The sequence below is a fragment of the Puma concolor genome, chromosome A3 (genome assembly GCF_028749965.1).
Source record: "Puma concolor isolate L17-30 chromosome A3, mPumCon1.1.hap2, whole genome shotgun sequence".
Taxonomy (NCBI): domain Eukaryota; kingdom Metazoa; phylum Chordata; class Mammalia; order Carnivora; family Felidae; genus Puma; species Puma concolor.
In genome coordinates this window covers 53,809,071-53,826,460 of record NC_141669.1, presented here as the reverse complement: position 1 = coordinate 53,826,460, position 17,390 = coordinate 53,809,071, and the positions used below count along the sequence as shown (strand labels likewise).

General features: G+C 41.5%; 1 long non-coding RNA gene across 1 annotated transcript; it reads right to left on the bottom strand.

Moving 5' to 3' along the window:
• Nucleotides 1-1,722: 1,722 nt before the first annotated feature.
• On the bottom strand, nucleotides 1,723-9,304 carry LOC147582450 (uncharacterized). The gene is made up of 3 exons (XR_015249133.1): nucleotides 9,284-9,304; nucleotides 2,735-2,800; nucleotides 1,723-2,640 (listed from the first exon to the last, which is right to left on the bottom strand). It is a non-coding gene; the product is annotated as an uncharacterized LOC147582450 (long non-coding RNA).
• Nucleotides 9,305-17,390: the final 8,086 nt, after the last annotated feature.

Here is a 17,390-nt window from a genome sequence, read left to right as displayed (position 1 = left end):
ACATTATATATTATTACCACAGGGCATTCGTCAAAACTAAGAAGCCAACATTAGTACATGATTATTAACTAAACTAGACTTTCTCCTTTTTTCTGTTCCAATCCAAAATACCACATTGCATTTGTCATGTCTTCTTAGTCTTCTTGGAGCTGTAGTTTTGTCTTTCCTGGTTGTTCATAATCTCGGTAATTCTGAAGAGTCAGGTATTTTATAAAGAGTCCCTTAATTTGGAGTAATCTGATGTTTTCTCTGCATATTTAAAAATTATTTTACTTTATTATTACTTTTTTTAATGTTTATTTTTGAGAAAGAGAATATGCAAGCAGGGGAGGGGCAGAGAGAGAGAAGGATGGGGGATCTGAAATGGGCTCTGTGCTGACAGCAGAGAGCCCAACACAGGCCTTGAACTCACAAACTGTGAGATCATAACCTGAGCCAAAGTTGGATGTTTAACCAACTGAGCCATTCAGGTGCCCTTACTTTTTTTTTTTTTTTAATTAAAAAAATTTATTTATTTATTGAGAGAGAGAGAGAGAGAGAATGTGTGTGAACAAGCAGGGGAGGGGCAGAGAGAGGTGAGAGAGAGAATCCCAAGCAGGCTCCATACTATTAGTGCAGAGCCTGCCACGGGACTTCAATTCACAAACCTATGAAATCATGACCTGAACTGAAATCAAGAGTTTGAGGCTTGGGGCACCTGGGTGGCTCAGTTGGTTGAGGGTCCAACTTCAGCTCAGGTCATGATCTCACAGTTGGTGAGATCGAGCCCGGCGTGGGGCTCTGTGCTGATGGCTTGGAGCCTGAGGCCTGCTTTGCATTCTGTGTCTCCCTCTCTCTCTCTGCCCCTCCACCACTCATACTCTGTCTCTCTCTCTCTCAAAAATAAAATAAAATTAAAAAAAAAAAGAGTTGGAGGTTTAACTGACTGAGCCACCCAGGCGCCCCTCTGCCCCCTCTGCATATTTCTTTTGACACAGTAATTGCACTAATTAGAATTTATCTTACAGATATTCTCCCACATATGAAATGTGGGATATATAAGGTTATTCACTAAAGCACTTTTGTAACAGCAAAACATTAGAAACAACCTAACGCCCACCAAGAAGGAACTAGTTGGGGGCGCCTGGGTGGCTCAGTTGGTTAAGCGTCAGATTTTGGCTCAGGTCATGATCTCACAGTTTGTGAGTTCGAGTCCTGCGTCAGGCTCTGTGCTGAAAGCTCAGAGCCTGGAGCCTGCTTCATATTCTATGTCTCCCTCTCTCCGCCCCTCCCCGACTCATGCTCTGTCTCTCTCTCTCTCTCAAAAAATAAACATTAAAAAAATTTAAGAAAAAAAAGAAGGAAGTGGTTGAATTATGGTATATCCATATAATTGGAATACTTTCCAAAAAATAAAATATTCTACATTTATTTAAATAAAGACTGAGGAAGTTTCTTATGTGTTGATTTTTCAGATCTTTAAGACATGTAGAAAGGCAAGGTATAGGGGCGCCTGGGTGGCTTGGTCAGTTAAGCGTCCGACTTCAGCTCAGGTCATGATCTCACGGTCCGTGAGTTCGAGCCCCACGTTGGGCTCTGTGCTGACAGCTCAGAGCCTGGAGCCTGTTTCAGATTCTGTGTCTCCCTCTCTCTCTGCCCCTCCCCTGTTCATGCTCTGTCTCTCTCTGTCTCAAAAATAAATAAACGTTAAAAAAAAATTTTTTTAATAAAAAAAAAAAAAAAAAAAAGAAAAGCAAGGTATAGAACAGCCAAGTATGATATGCTGTCAACATATCAGGAGAAGGAAGGAAACATATATACACAATATACATATACAATAAAATAATTTCCTAAAATTTCTTTTTTTTTAACTTAAAAAAAAGTCTCCTAAAATTATACAATATAAAGGCAAAATTTAGGGGCAAAAATTATCATTAAACATATCTTATCCTATCTCACTTTATATACTCAAATAAATTCAAGGCAGATTAAAATGTTCAAGTATAAAAGTTGGAACTGTTAACATAGTAGGACAAAGGGAGGGGATTTAACATTTTTTAAGGATATCAGAATGATCATGGCCTAAATGACACAAACCCCAGAATCCTGACTGTATTAGTGTGTTTGTGTTTTTTTAAGAAACCTCTTTATTGAGGTATATTTTATAGACCACAAAATTCATCCATTTTAAGTATACAATTCAATGACAGTATAATGACAGTATAATGACATCCATCACTACAGTCCAGTTTGAGAACACTTCTATCACCCTAAAAAGACCCCTCTGGCCATTTGCAGTCAATTACCATTCCCACCCCCAGGCAATCACTAATCTGTCTTATTGTCTCTATAGATTTAGATTTTTTGGACATTTCATATAGATGGAATCATACAATATGTGGGATTTTGTGTTTGTATTCTTTCATTCAACATGCTGTTTTCAAGGTTGAACCACATTGTAGCATGTATTAGTAATTCATTCGCTTATATTGCTGAAAAGCATTCCATTGTATGGATATATCATTTTGCTTATCCATTCACCAGCAGACAGATAACTGTTCTGTTTCCAATTTGTGGCTATTATCAACATGCTGCTGAGAACATTAACATGCAAGTCCCCATGTAGACAAGGATCTTCATTTCTCTTGGGTATCTAGATACCTAGAAGTAGAATTACAGGGTCATAGTTTAACTTAAACTTTTTAAGAAATGACCAAACTGCTTTCCAAACTGAAAAGCATTGTTATATTCATACCAGCAACATAAGAGGGTTCCTGCTTCTCCTCTTCTCTTCCTGGCCAACATGTATTATTATCTTCTTCTTTCAAAAAAAAAATGTTTATTGATTTGAGAGAGAGCAAGGGAGGGACAGAAAGAGAGGAAGAGAGAGAATCCTAAGCAGGCTCCTTGCTTTTAGCACAGACCCTTACATGGGGCTCACTCGCATGAACCACGAGGTCATGAACTGAGCTGAAATCAAGAGTCTGATGCTTAACCGACTGAGCCACCCTGGAGCCCCTTGTCTTATTATGGCCATTTGGTTATAGTAGGTGTAAAGTGGTACCTCCCTGTGCTTTTAACTTGCATTTCTCTAACGAATAATGATGTTGAGCAACATATTACATGCTTCTTTAGCCAGATCGCTCTCTTTGGGGAAATACTATCAAAGATTTTGCTCGCTTTACTTTATTATTAATTTTTAAAGTAGGCTCCATGCCCAACACCAGGCTTGAACTCACAACCCTGAGATCAAGAGTCAGACCCACGGGGCACCTGGGTGGCGCAGTCGGTTAAGCGTCCGACTTCAGCCAGGTCACGATCTCGCGGTCCGTGAGTTCGAGCCCCGCGTCGGGCTCTGGGCTGATGGCTCAGAGCCTGGAGCCTGTTTCCGATTCTGTGTCTCCCTCTCTCTCTGCCCCTCCCCCGTTCATGCTCTGTCTCTCTCTGTCCCAAAAATAAATACACGTTAAAAAAAAAAAAAAAAAAAAGAGTCAGACCCTCCCCTGACTGAGCCACCCAAGCACCCCTCGCCCATTCTAAAATTAGACTGAGGGGGTTTGGCTGGCTAAATCAGTAGAGAATGCAACTCTTGATCTCAGCATAATGAGTTCAAGCCCCACATTGGGTTGTAGAACTTACTTAAAATAAATAAATAAATACATACATACATTCTGATTATATTTGATTACATAAAAATGAAAATTTTCTGCATGGAAAAATATATCATAAGCTAAGTACAAAGGTGAAAAAAAAACTTGAAGAATAAAAGAAGTGCAAGGCTTGTACACTGAAAACTTCAAAAGTCATCGAACGAAATTAAAGACCTAGCAAAATGGAAAAGCATCTCATGCTTGCAGACTGGAAAACTAATATTGTTAGGAAGGCACTACTCCCCCAACTGATCTACAGATACAACGTAATCCCTATCAAAATCTCAGAGTTTTTTTGCAAACTGACAAGGTGGTCCTAAATTTTATATAGAAATGCAAGGCACCTGGTAGAGCCAAAACAATCTTGAGAAAGAACAACACAGTACAAGGACTCACACTTCTTCTTCTTTTTTTTTTTTTTAATGTTTATTTGTTTTTGTGAGAGAGAGTGAGAGAGAGAGAGTGAGCAGGGGAGGGGCAGAGAGAGAGGGAGACACAGAATCCAAAGCAGGCTCCAGGCTCCGAGCCACCAGCACAGAACCTGACGCGGGGCTCGAACTCATGAATCGTGAGACCATGACCTGAGCCGAAGTCAGATGCTTAACCGACTGAGCCACCCAGGCGCCCCTCACACTTCTTGATTTCAAAACTTACTATAAAGCAAATTAAGGCAATGTGGACAGAGAAGACAAATACTGTATGATTTTACTTATATGTATAATCTTAAAAAGCCAAACTCATAAAACAGGATGGAATGGACTGCCAAGGATTGAGGAGTGAGAGAAATGGGGAGATATCAGTCAAACGGTGCAAACTTCCAGTTATAAGATGAATAAATTCTGGGGATCTAACGTACAGCATGGTGATTATCGTTAATAATAGTATATTATATTGCTAATATACTTCAGCTAATAGCTGAAAGCTGCTAAGAGAGATGTTAAACGTTCTCACCATACACAAAAATGGTTATTATATGACACGATGGAGGTGATAGCTAATGCCTTGGTGGTAATCATTTTGCACTGTGTAAGTGTATCAAATCACACTGAACACCTTAAACTTACATGATGTTATGTCAATTATATCTCAAAAAAGCTGAGGGCCAAAAAGACAAGAAGGCACTGGCACGAGGGCAGATATACAGAGCAACAGCATATAATTAATTAATCAAGCATATAATTAAGAGGTCAGAAATAATCTCTCACATTTATGCTCCACTGATTTTTGACAAGGATGCCAAGATCATTTAATGGGGAAAGAATAGTCCGATGAACAAAAGGTGCTAGGACAAGTGGATATCCATCTCTAAAAGAATCAAGTTGGAAAAAAAAAAAAAAATTAAGTTGGACCCATACCTCACACTGTATACAAAATTTAACTCAAAATGGATCACAGACATAAATGTTAAGAGCTAAAACTATAAAACTCTTAGAAGAAAACTTAAGGGTAAATCTTTGTGACCTTGGATAAAGCAATGGTTTCTTATATATGCCACCGAAAGCATAGATGACAAAAGAAAAAAAGAGAAAAACTGAACTTCATCAAAATTAAAAACATCTGTGCTTCAACCAGCACCATCAAGAAAGTGAAAAGACAACCACAGCCTGAGAGAAAATATTTGCAAGTCATATGTATGATGAGGGCCTTGTGTCCAGAATAGATTACAAGACTTTGTTACAAGTCAACAATAAAAAGACAGATAATCTAATTTAAAACCAGGAAGGGGCACTTGGGTGGTTCAGTCAGTTTAGTGTCTGACTTCAGCTCAGCTCATGATCTCATGGTTCGTGAGTTCAAGCCCCACATCTGGCTCCATGCTGACAGCGTGGAGCCTGCTTGAGATTCTCTCTTTATCCCTCTCTCTCTGCCTCTCCACCACTCATGCTCGCTCTCTCAAAATAAACTATAAAAAAATAAAAATTATAATAATAAAATAAAACCAGGCAAAGAGGGGTGCCTGGGTGGGTGGTTTAGTTGGTTAAGTGTCCGACTCTTGATTTCAGTTCAGGTCATGATCTCACAGTTTGTGGGGTTGAGTCCTGTGTCAGGCTCTTTGCTAACAAAGGGAGCCTTTTTGGGATTCTCTCTCTCTCCCTCTCTCAAAATAAATAAATAAAACTTTTAAAAAGTCTATAGGGGTGCCTGGGTGGCTCAGTCAGTTAAACATCTCACTTTGGCTCAGGTCATGATCTCATGGGTTCATGAGTTCTGGTCCCACATGGGGCTCCAGGCTGACAGTGCAGATCCTGCTTGGGATTCTCTCTCTCTGCCACTCCCCCGCTTGTGCTCTCTCAAAATAAATAAACTTCAAATACACACACACACACACACACACACACACAGGATCTGAATGGATATTTCTCCAAAGAAAATAAATAGCCAAGAAACAAATGAAAAGATGTTCAACATCATGTAATCAGGAAATTGCAAATCAAAACCACAATGTGACGCCACTATACAGCCATTAATGACTAAAAAAGGCAGACAATAACAAGTATTGTCATGGATATTGAATAACTGGAGCCCTCACACATTGTTGATGGTGTTGTAAAATGGCAGTCATTTTGGAAAGCTGATTGTCGGTGGTTCCTCAAAATGTTAAACAGTGTTACCATATGACTTCCAAGAGAATATATACCCAAGACAATTGAAAACACACAAAAATTTGTACATGTATGTTCACAGTAGGAGTGTTCATAATAGCTAGAAAGTGGAATCAATCCAAATATCCAACAACTGACGAATGGATAAACAAAATGTGGCATATCCACACAATGGGATATTATTTGGCCCTAAAAGAGAATGAAATTCTGATACATGCTTTATGAACCTTGAAATATACTAAGTAAAAAAAGCCAGACACACCCCTGAACTGTGAGATCATGACCTGAGCCCAAATCGAGTTGGATGCCTAGCTGACTAAGCCACTCAGGCGCCCCCAAAAAAGAAAAGTGATTTTAAACATCCAAAATTATGTCTTACAATGAGCAAGAGGCAAATTAAAACAAGACAATACTTTGGCAAAATGACAAAAAGGATAACTGTTATTACTGTGTTCATGAGGATGTGGAGAAGCAGGTATTGCACATTGTTGGTAGGGACATAAACTGCAACATCCCCTTTAAAGGGATGTAAATAAAATAAATGTAAAACATATATTTGGACATAGCAATTCCACTTATAAGATTTCATGAATTCTACTCTCACATGTACACAAAGCATGTACCGGGGTACTCCATACAAAGTTATCCAGAACCGCACAAGAATGGAAGAGCTGACTAAAAAATTATGGTGCAGGCATACAACATGCTACTATAAAGGGATTAAAAAGAATGAGATAGACCTATATGTACTGGTAAGGAACAAATATCAAGATATACTGTGGAGCGAAAAAAGGCACTTCATATATGATACTCCTGGTTTAAAAGAGAAAAAAAAGATAGAGTGCATGCACGCACACATGTGCACACACACACAGACACACACACACACACATACACACACACACACACATGTCCACGGTCCAGAAGTGACTTAGAACTTGGGAAGTAGTAGGAGGGAGACTTACATTTCACTGTTCTATACTATTTGAATTTTAAACATGAACTAGTATTACTTATTATAGATTCTATACTGCAAGCATATACAAACAGGTAACACAACTTGTAAAGAAACTGTATTTGCCAAAGAAAATGAAAACGCTAATTTGAAAAGATATATGCAGCTCTATGTTCACTGCAGTATTATTTATAATAGCCAAAATATGGAAACAACCTAAGTGTCCATCAATGGATGAATGGATAAAGACTTGTGTGAGCATGTGTGTGTGTGTGTGTGTGTATCAAATGGAATACTACTCAGACATAAAAAAGAGGGAAATCTTGCCATCTGCAACAATGTGGATGGACCTCAACAGTATTATGCTGAAATAAGACAGAGAAAGACAAATACCATGTAACTTCACTTATATGTGGAATCTATAAAACAAAACTCATACATATAAAAAAAGACTGGTGATTGCCAGAGGGGAAGGGGGTGAGAGGGTAGGAGAAATGGGTGAAAGCAGTCAAAGGTACAAACTTCCAGATATAAAATAAGCAAGTCATGGTAATGTACTGCATGATGACTACAGGAGATAATATTATATTGAATATTTGAAAGCTGCCAAAGGACTAAATCTTAAAAGTTCTCATCACAAGGAAAAACAATTTTTTTTTGTAGCTTTGTATGGTGACTGATAACCAGACTTATTGTGGCCATCACAGTGCATACAAATCTTGAATCATGTTGTACATCTGAAACTCATATGTTACACATGAATTTTACTTCAATTAAAACAAACACACAAAAAAACAAACAAACAAAGCACCTGGGTGGCTCCGGTGGGTTGAGTGACAGACTCTTGATTTTGGCTTAGGTCATGATCTCATGGTTTGTGGGTTTAAGCCCTGCACCTGGGTCTGTACTGACAAGTACAGAGCCTGCTTGGGATTATCCCTCTCCCTCTGCCCGCCCCCCCAAGATAAATAAATAAATTTAAAAAAAAAAAAAAAAAGGTAAGAAAAGAACCTGTATTTGAATCCTGCCTAAAAAAAGAGGTCTCTTGGGGCGCCTGGGTGGCTCAGTCTGTTGGGCATCCGACTTCAGCCAGGTCACGATCTCGCGGTCCGTGAGTTCGAGCCCCGCGTCAGGCTCTGGGCTGATGGCTCAGAACCTGGAGCCTGTTTCCGATTCTGTGTCTCCCTCTCTCTCTGCCCCTCCCCCGTTCATGCTCTGTCTCTCTCTGTCCCAAAAATAAATAAACGTTGAAAAAAAAATTAAAAAAAAAAAAGAGGTCTCTTTTCATCAAGTTCACAAAACAGCCTCCTCAGCAAGATGGTGTAAAGGGACTAGTGCTGGCAGAGCTAACCCACCCACGATTCCTGGAAGTGGTGCATTTTCATCCAGGTACTGTTCAGCTGCAAAGCCGTACAGTTTAGGGGATGCTGTTTAATGCTTGTGAAGCAACAGTAACTCAAGAGAACGTATGATTATCATGAATAAAAAAACTTGCTAACTTTTACTGAGTACACGTAAGCCCCTCCCATGCATTTACTCAGGTATTGCTCACCACGATCCAGTAAAGTGGGTACTATTTACCATCTTACAGTTGAAGAAATTGGCTCAAAGATAGTGATTTGATGAATGCTCACTGCCAGCAACCAGACAATCTAACGAGAGTTTGTAACTGATAGGATTCCTTGTCAAACCACAAGGGGAAGGGACATGCCTAGTAGCCAGGACTCCCGACTCCTGCGCCAGACAGCTTCCATCAGACCCGCGCGGCTTCGGAGTAGCAGAGGAAGGCCAAAGCAGCCCTGCGGGCACGAGTCTGGGAACCCCGCTTCCGGGAACCGGCCCACCCCAAGAAGTACCACTCGGGGACCTGCTTCCCGGCATCCTTCCCGCGCGACTGCTCACTTCCGGCCCTAAGTGGGCCTAAGCATAAGCATCACCTGGCCAAGCACCCTGCTCCTTGGACACGCTCTCCGCCGGGATTCCTGGCTTTACACCCTCGTCCCACCGCCGCCCCCGCCTTCTGTCAACACGGCCCCCTTTCCTGCTCCGCGCCCCCCGCCCCGGCCCCAGGGCCCGAAGCTGATGACCGCCCTCACCTCCTCTCTCTTCGCCTGCCGCGGCCTTTTACAAACGCGTCCAAACTGTTCGCTGTAACGACAGTCGTTATTGGTCAGGGCCGCCCACGCGCGGTAAATACCCGCCCACTCCGTTCGCGTTGTCTGATGGGAGTTGTAGTTGACTCCTGTAGGCGGGTAAGAATTGCGGCGGATTGCCTTGGTGGAGTCTGAGCTAACCTGGAGGCTGTAGCGCTCAGTGGGGCCGGAGTGCTTCTGGCCGACCCTGCTGGGACAGAAGGCACCGATAGGGTTCTAGGGCTGATCATGACTGCTTCAGCCCTGAGAGAACCCTGTTTCTGGTAGAATTCATTGGTAATTGATTTAAAAAATCGCCTAAGATGATCTGTATTATTACTATGATTTATCGTTTTGTCAAGGGAGGTCATGTTCCAAAGTATTCACTGTTTCTAATACTTGTGTGTTTATATCAAGTTATCTTTTTCTACCTTCCTCACATGCTGACATACTAGAACGTTTTCCCTTGTAATGAATTGAAATCGGCTTCCTATGTGTTTTAGTTCTGTTCCTTGGAATCACACAGAGTAAATCTTTGTTCATTGTTGAAGAAAGCTTCCGAGTGCAGTGTGTTAAGGATGAGGCCTGTGTGTTGGAGAACTCTGGAATGAGATTTCCTGAAGTTTTGGGCCTTGATTCTGTTACTTATAGGGGTGGCACGGTGGGCAGGTTGTGTAAGAACCTTAGTCTTCTCATCTATTAATAAGAGAAATGGTTCTTTCCAGGACTCTAATTTGCTATATTGTTTCTCAAACTGGAGGAAAGTGGATTAGGGCACACTTTTCCAGAGTATTTTTCCAATTTTGTGACTCTGTTTTGATTATAAGCTTTTAAAATGATGATCAGTATATCCTGGGTCATCTGGATGATCACCTAATAATACCGTAGAGTTTCAGTCCCAGTTTGTGTTTATGATTGTATCCGTGCAAAGTGATTCTCTAGAGCAGTTGTTCTTCTTCTGGGAGCATTGCTACAAGCATCTAGTGAATAGATGCCATGGATGTTATTTAAGATCCCATGGGGCATCAGACTAGCTCACTCAGTAGAGCCTATGACTTTTGATCTTGGGGGTTGTGGGTTTGAGCCCCATGTTGGGTGTAGAGATTACTTAAAAATAAAATTGTAGGGCACCTGGGTGGCTTAGTCAAACATAAGTCTCTTGATTTTGGCTCAGGTCATGATCCCAAGCTCATGGGATCAAGCCCCAAATCAAGCTCTGTGATGAGCATGGAGCCTGCTTGGGATTCTCTCATCCTCTCCCTCTCTGCTTCTCCCCATCTCCTGCCCTCTCTCAAAATAAATAAACATTTAAAGAAATAATAAAGAAAATAACATCTTTTTAAAAATCTTACAGTACACAAAACAGCCGAGCCCTCACAACAAAGAATTATCTGGACCCAGATATCAATAGTGCTGGGGCACCTGGGTTGCTCAGTTGGTTAAGCGTCTAAGAGAGAGAGGGAAACACAGAAAGGGAAGCAGGCTCTGTGCTCCGAGCTATCAGCACAGAGCCCGACGCGGGGCTCAAACTCACAGACCATGAGATCATGACCTGAGCCAGAGTCAGATGCTTAACCGACTGAGCCACCCAGGTGCCCTAAATAAATAGACTTTAAAAAAAGAGTTAAAAAAAAAAAAAGCCACTAGTGCCAAAGTTGAGAGACCCTGTGTTAGAAAGTGGGGAGAAGGGACTGTAAGGTATCCTCCAAACTGAGAAGGCACTTTGAAACCAAAAAATGAAGCAGGCAGGCAACTCCATACAGTTTACAGAATTTTATTCAGGGTAACTTACTGACAGGGAGGATCCAGAGGGTGATGATCCAGGCAGCTGTGCAGCTAGTCTTTGCAAAGTCCGGATCTAAATTTGCAGATTTTATAGAAAGGAGGGATGGTCAGGAGGGCACTGAGGTGAGGTCAAAGGGTCTGCATACAATTCATTGATAGCTAACCTTTAACAGACCTCATGGTGCCATCTGTGCATCGAGGAGGTAGGTGGAGGGAAACTGTTATCTCTACTAGTTATCTAAACAAATTTAGGGAAAGCAAGAGCAAGCTTCCCCACATTCTGGTCATGGCATACATCAACCTCTAAGGCGCCTGAAACGGCCCCAGGGGAGGTCATCACAGGTACATGGATAGGTGATGGGGCCAAAGATGGAGTCAGTAGTATCAGAGCTCCTACACTCTGTTTTAGAGAGAGTGGTTACAATGTTTTCAATGGAATTGCCCAAATGTGTCCTAAGAGATTTGTGGGTTTTCAGTTTAGATATGTTGTATGTTCTAGTCAGGAAGGAAGCTGTCAAGCAACCCCATTCTATTTTTAAGTAGTTTTTTAAGTAGGCCCCACACCCAACGTGGTGCTTGATCTCATGACCCCATGATCAAGAATTGCATGAGATACCAACTGAGCCAGCAGGGAACCCCTAAGCAACCCTATTCTAGAAGAGGTTTCTTCCTTCCAAGCCATACACTCAGGGTTCTTCTAAGAAGAAGAACCAAAGAAGGGCCTTTGAAGAAGCATTACCATCCTGGAAGTCCCTTCTGAGCCTTCTTTTAAATAGAATTCTCAGATTGCATAATATTCTCATTATGGTTTGACACAATGAGACAAAATGAGGACACAATGAGCCCTTCCTTCTCTATTCTCTGAACATCATTTTTTTCAGCCTCGAGGTAGATTTTTTCTTAAAGTTTATTTTATTTATTTTGAGAGAGAGGGAGGGAGGGAGAAGGAGGGAAAGAGACAGGCAGAGAGAGAAGAAGAGAGAGAATCCGAAGCAGGCTCCACACTTTTAGCACAAAACCCAATGTGGGGCTCAATTCCATGAACCTGATCATGACCTGAGCTGTTATCAAGAATTGGACCCTTAAACCAACTTGAGCCACCCAGGCACCTCCATTGTGATTCTTGAATCTGAGAATTCCTAGCTTTCTACAATTGTGGAAAATTCTCAATCATTATCTCTTCAAATATTATGTATCTCATGTTGTTTTATTTTATGAAAGTCTAGTTTAAATGTATGGTAGGGGTGCCTGTCTGGCTCAGTCGGTAGAGCATATGACTCTTGATCTTGAGGTTGTGGGTTTGAGCCTCACATTGGGGTAGAGATTACTTAAAAACAAAACCTTTAGGGGCACCTGGGTGGCTCAGTCACTTAAGTGTCCAACTTTTGATTTCAGCTCAGGTCATGACCTCACGGTCATGAGATGGAGCCCTGCATGGGGCCTTGCATTGGGCTTCACACTGGGTGTGGAGTCTGCTTAAGATTCTCTCTCTCTCTCTCTCTCTCTCCTCTGCTTGTGTGCACCGCTCGCTCTGTCACCCCAAAAAAGGGAAAAAAAAAAACTTTAAAAAATGTATTTTAGATTTCTCATTTTATTCAGTCAGTCCACTGAATTTTTAATTTTGGCTGTTGTATTTTTAAGTTTATTTTATTTATTTTGAGAGAGACAGAGAGAGCATGAGCTGGGGAGGGGCAGAGAGAGAGGGAGAGAATCTTAAGTGCGCTCAGCACAGAGCCAGAGGTGGAGCTCAATCCCAGAACTTTGAGATCATGACCTGAACTGAAATCGAGTTGGTCACTGAATGGACTGAGCCACCCAGCTGTCCCTCAGTTATTGTATTTTTCATTTCTAGAGGCTTTATCAGTTTCTTTTAAATTCAAGGGGTGCCTGGGTGGCTCAGTCCGTTGAGCATCCAACTATTGATTTTGGCTCAGCTCATGATCTCTTGGTTCATGGGATTGAGCCCCACGTCAGGCTCTGTGCTGATAGCAAAAGGAATCTGCTTGGGATTTCTCTCTCTCCCTCTCTCTCTCTGCCCCTCCCTTGCTCTTGTTCTCTCAAAATAAATAACGTTAACAAAACAATGTTGAAGCACCTGAGCTTATCCTCCATCATTTGCTAACTCTAGCATCTCTCTGGGCGATTTCCATCCCATAGATCAAACTATCACCTAAATGCTGAGGACTCCCATCTCTGGAGTATTCAGTCTGGATCTCCCTTCTAATTTTTTTTTTTTTTAATTTTTTTTTTTAACGTTTATTTTATTTATTATTTTTGGGACAGAGAGAGACAGAGCATGAACGGGGGAGGGGCAGAGAGAAAGGGAGACACACAATCGGAAGCAGGCTCCAGGCTCTGAGCCATCAGCCCAGAGCCTGACGCGGGGCTCGAACTCACGGACTGCGAGATCGTGACCTGGCTGAAGTCGGACGCTTAACCGACTGCGCCACCCAGGCGCCCCTGGATCTCTCTTCTAAATTCCGTACCATTACCTACTGGTGATTTGATTGTCTCACACACATTCAAGCTGCCCATGTTGAAGGCTGGAACTCATTAGCCTTCCTCTCCTGCCCTCTAAGTAGCTTCTATCCTTACCTGCCCTCACAAACTTCTCCTTTTCCTTTTACAACCCCAGTAACTAGCCCCACCATCCATCTGATTGCTCAAGCCAGGAGCCGGGGAGACATCTTAGCTAAACACAAACTAGAACAACGGCTCCCTGGGACCTTTACAATAAAAAGTCCATCTCACTTGGCATAGCATAAAGAATTGGCCTTGATTTGGTCTTTTAGTTTTAGCTCTTATCACCTCACACCTAGTACTCTAGCTGGCAGTACTATCAGCACATGGCAGAAAAGCCATCTGGTCAAAAGCAGATTGTACAAGATAACAATTTGATTGATTTATTAAGTTCAGTAAACATGTATTGAAAATGTATTATTTGCCAGGTACTGGCCACATATGGTATTATTGAAAATAGTCACCAGCTTTGGGTTTAGTGAAAAACGTGTTGTTGTTTTTTTAAGAACATAAGTTTTAAAGATATAATCATACAAATAAGTATACCAGTTGGCCCTCGATCATGGGTTTAAACTGTGTGGGTCCTCTTATAGACTTTTTCCAATACAGTACAGTACTATAAATATATTTTGATTTTTAAAAAAATTTTATTTAAACCCAAGTTAGTTAACATATAGCGTTAATAGTGGTTTCAGGAGAATTTGGTGTTTCATCTCTTACATCTAACACCCAGTGCTCATCCCAACAAGGGCCTTCCTTAGTACCCATCACCCATTTAGCTCATTCCCTACCCACCTCCCCTCCAGCAACCCTTAGTTTGTCTCCTATTTTCTTAATAACTTTTCTCTAGCTTACTTTACTGTAAGAAAACAGTATATACTTATAACTTACAAATTATGTGTTGATTGTATTATTGGCAAGTCTTCCAGTCAACAGTAGGTTTGGGGGAAGTCAAAGGTTATACACGGATTGTCGACTGAGCAGGGTGTTCCTAACCTTTGCATTGTTCAAGGGTCAACTAAAAATTGTGACAAATGCTATAAAGGAAAAGCTTTATAAGATGGTATGAGAAGCTATTGACTTATGACTTAGATTGTGGGTAAAGGAAGGCCTTTTAAAGGAAGTGACATTAAAAAAATTTTTTTTTTTTTTTTTTTGACAGGGAGAGAAAGAGAGATCGTGAGCAGGGGAGGGGCAGAGAGAGGGAGACACAGAATCTGAAGCAGGCTCCAGGCTCTGAGCTCTAAGCTCAGAGCCTGACTCAGGGCTTGAACCCATGAACCGAAACAGGAGATCATGACCTGAGCCAAAGTTGGAACCTTAACTGACTGAGCCACCCAGGCGCCCCTAAATGAAGTGACATTTAAGTGGAGACCTGAGGATACAGCAGGCAAAAGGCATTTAGGTGGCAAGACCCTATAATAGGAGTCTCTCAGTCCCCAATCCACTTCTTTGTTTTGTCCAACATGTCTCCTCTCCATCATTGAGCCAGTTGGCTCAATGTTAGGGTTTGTCAGTAGAGGGCACTGGGGGAATAATGTGAGGCAATGGTGTTGGGAAAGCACTTCCCTTATGGGTGCCGATTCTCTTCTCTTTTTCAGTGTGGGAGCCAGTGGGTCAGTGTATGGAAGACCCAGTGATGCTCCTCAGTGGTCTTTGGGATCTGAGATCCCACCCTCAGACCACTCTCTCCCCTGCCTACAGCTGCCTTCCACGGGAGTTTTGGCTGTACCAGCTTACAGATGTTTCTAGGAGTGACAGATAAAATACAGAATGCCCAGTTAAATTTGAATTTCAGTTAAACAAAAATGTTTTTAGTATGCTACATGCATTATTTGGGATTGTGTTTTTTTTGCTACTTCTGGCAACCTTGGCTGTTTTCCCACCTGGTGGACTATTGCTACAGACCAGCTCTAGCTGGTTCATGCTCTCTGGCAACAGATGATTTCTATGGACCAGCTATGGCCCATGCCCTCTGGCAGGTTTCTTTAGCAGGCTGCACGTTCCTGTGAGAACCAGATCTTCTCTGAAGAAGTCAGAATGTCAGGGCTCTCCTAAAACCCTAGTTCTTTCACTGTCCACTCTCTTTATAAGTAGTAGCTTTTTTCACCTGTGACTTCTGGATCCCTTTAACAAAGTCCTTGTTTTACCCCATTTAGTAGTTAACCACTCTTGCTATTACTATTAAATTTCCTTTTCAAATTTTTAGTGTTGGTTTCTGTCTCCTGACATAAAGTGTTAAAGATGAGTATGGAACAGAAGGGCTTACGGGACAGTGAATGGCCTGCTGTCAAGATGGAAAGCACAAATCACACAAATGGCAATGCAAACCATATTCAAGATTTAAAAAAAAAAAAAGATTTTAAGTAATCTCCACACCCAATGTGGGGCTTGAACTCACAACCCTGAGATCAAGTCACACGCTCTGCCAACTGAGCCAGCCAGGTGCTCCCTCATATTAAAGATTTTAGATTACATCCCAAATGCAATTTGAAGCAAATTTCTAAGGGGAATGGCGTGTGTCACAATCAGATTTACTTGTTTAAAGGATTCTTTTGGGCTTCTGATTCTGTAGAAACATGTTAGCAGCCTGGATCTAGATCTTTCCACTCCTTGTAGAACATAGACCAACAAGGAAAACATATGACCACAGACCCACAAACAATATCTTAAGTGAAACTAAGGAGGCAGAGAAACTTAACAAATTCCACATTGAGTGGTACTGGATGGGAGGTCAACAGAGAACAGTCGGGAAGAATGGGGTGAGAAGTGGGCTGGTGGCACATCTCAGAAATTGCCAGCAAATATTCACTCTGAGAAGAGCCACACCCTGCATGGAGTCTGCTGTGAGGACTGGACAAATGTGGGAGTGCTGAGAGATACGTGAAGTACCCGGGGTTCCAGAGGTCTTTTAGAAAGTAAGTTACGGGAGCTCTTTGAAAGGCAGGAATTAGGTTCCTTAATGTAGCAGATGAAGGAACTCAGGGAGCTGAGAGCCTGCACAGAAGTCCTGAGCAAGGTCACATCCCAAGAGAGACAATTTATTGTAGCCTAAGGAGGAAGTGAGAAACCTAAATGGGGTCCCTCTCTTTTATTCTCCTGCTGGTACTTTGTCTATGAAAATCCAAAGGTTTCAAATACAAATAAATAGAAAGGAATAAACACAGCCCTTGTGCAGACACTCTAAAAATAAGAGTAGCCAAGCTTACTTAGAGTTTCCCTGGAGTAAACACACAAGAAAAATGTTCCCACAAAGCAGCTGCCAATACAACATTCTAATGTGAATTTAAAAAACAAAGCAAATACAGCTAAGAAATACTAGAATACTTCACACCTTTCAGGATGGCTAAGATAAAAAACACAAGAAACAGAATGTGTTGGTGAGGATGTGGAGAAAAAGGAATCCTTGTGCACTGTTGGTGGGAATGCAAACTGGTACAGCCACTGTAGAAAACAGAATGGAAATTCCTAAAAAACTGAAAATAGAATACCATATGATCCAGTAATTCTGCTATTAGGAATTTACCCAAAGAATACAAAAACATTAATTCAAAGAAATATGTGCACTATGTTTATCGCAGCACTAATAGCCAAATTATGGCAGCAGCCCAAGTGCCCACCGACAGCCAAATGGATAAAGATGTAGTGTGTGTACATAACTCAGCCATAACAAAAAATATATTGCCACTTGCAACAACATGGACGGATCTAGAGAGTATAATGCTAAGTGAAATGAAAGACAAATGACTTGACTTACATGTGGAAT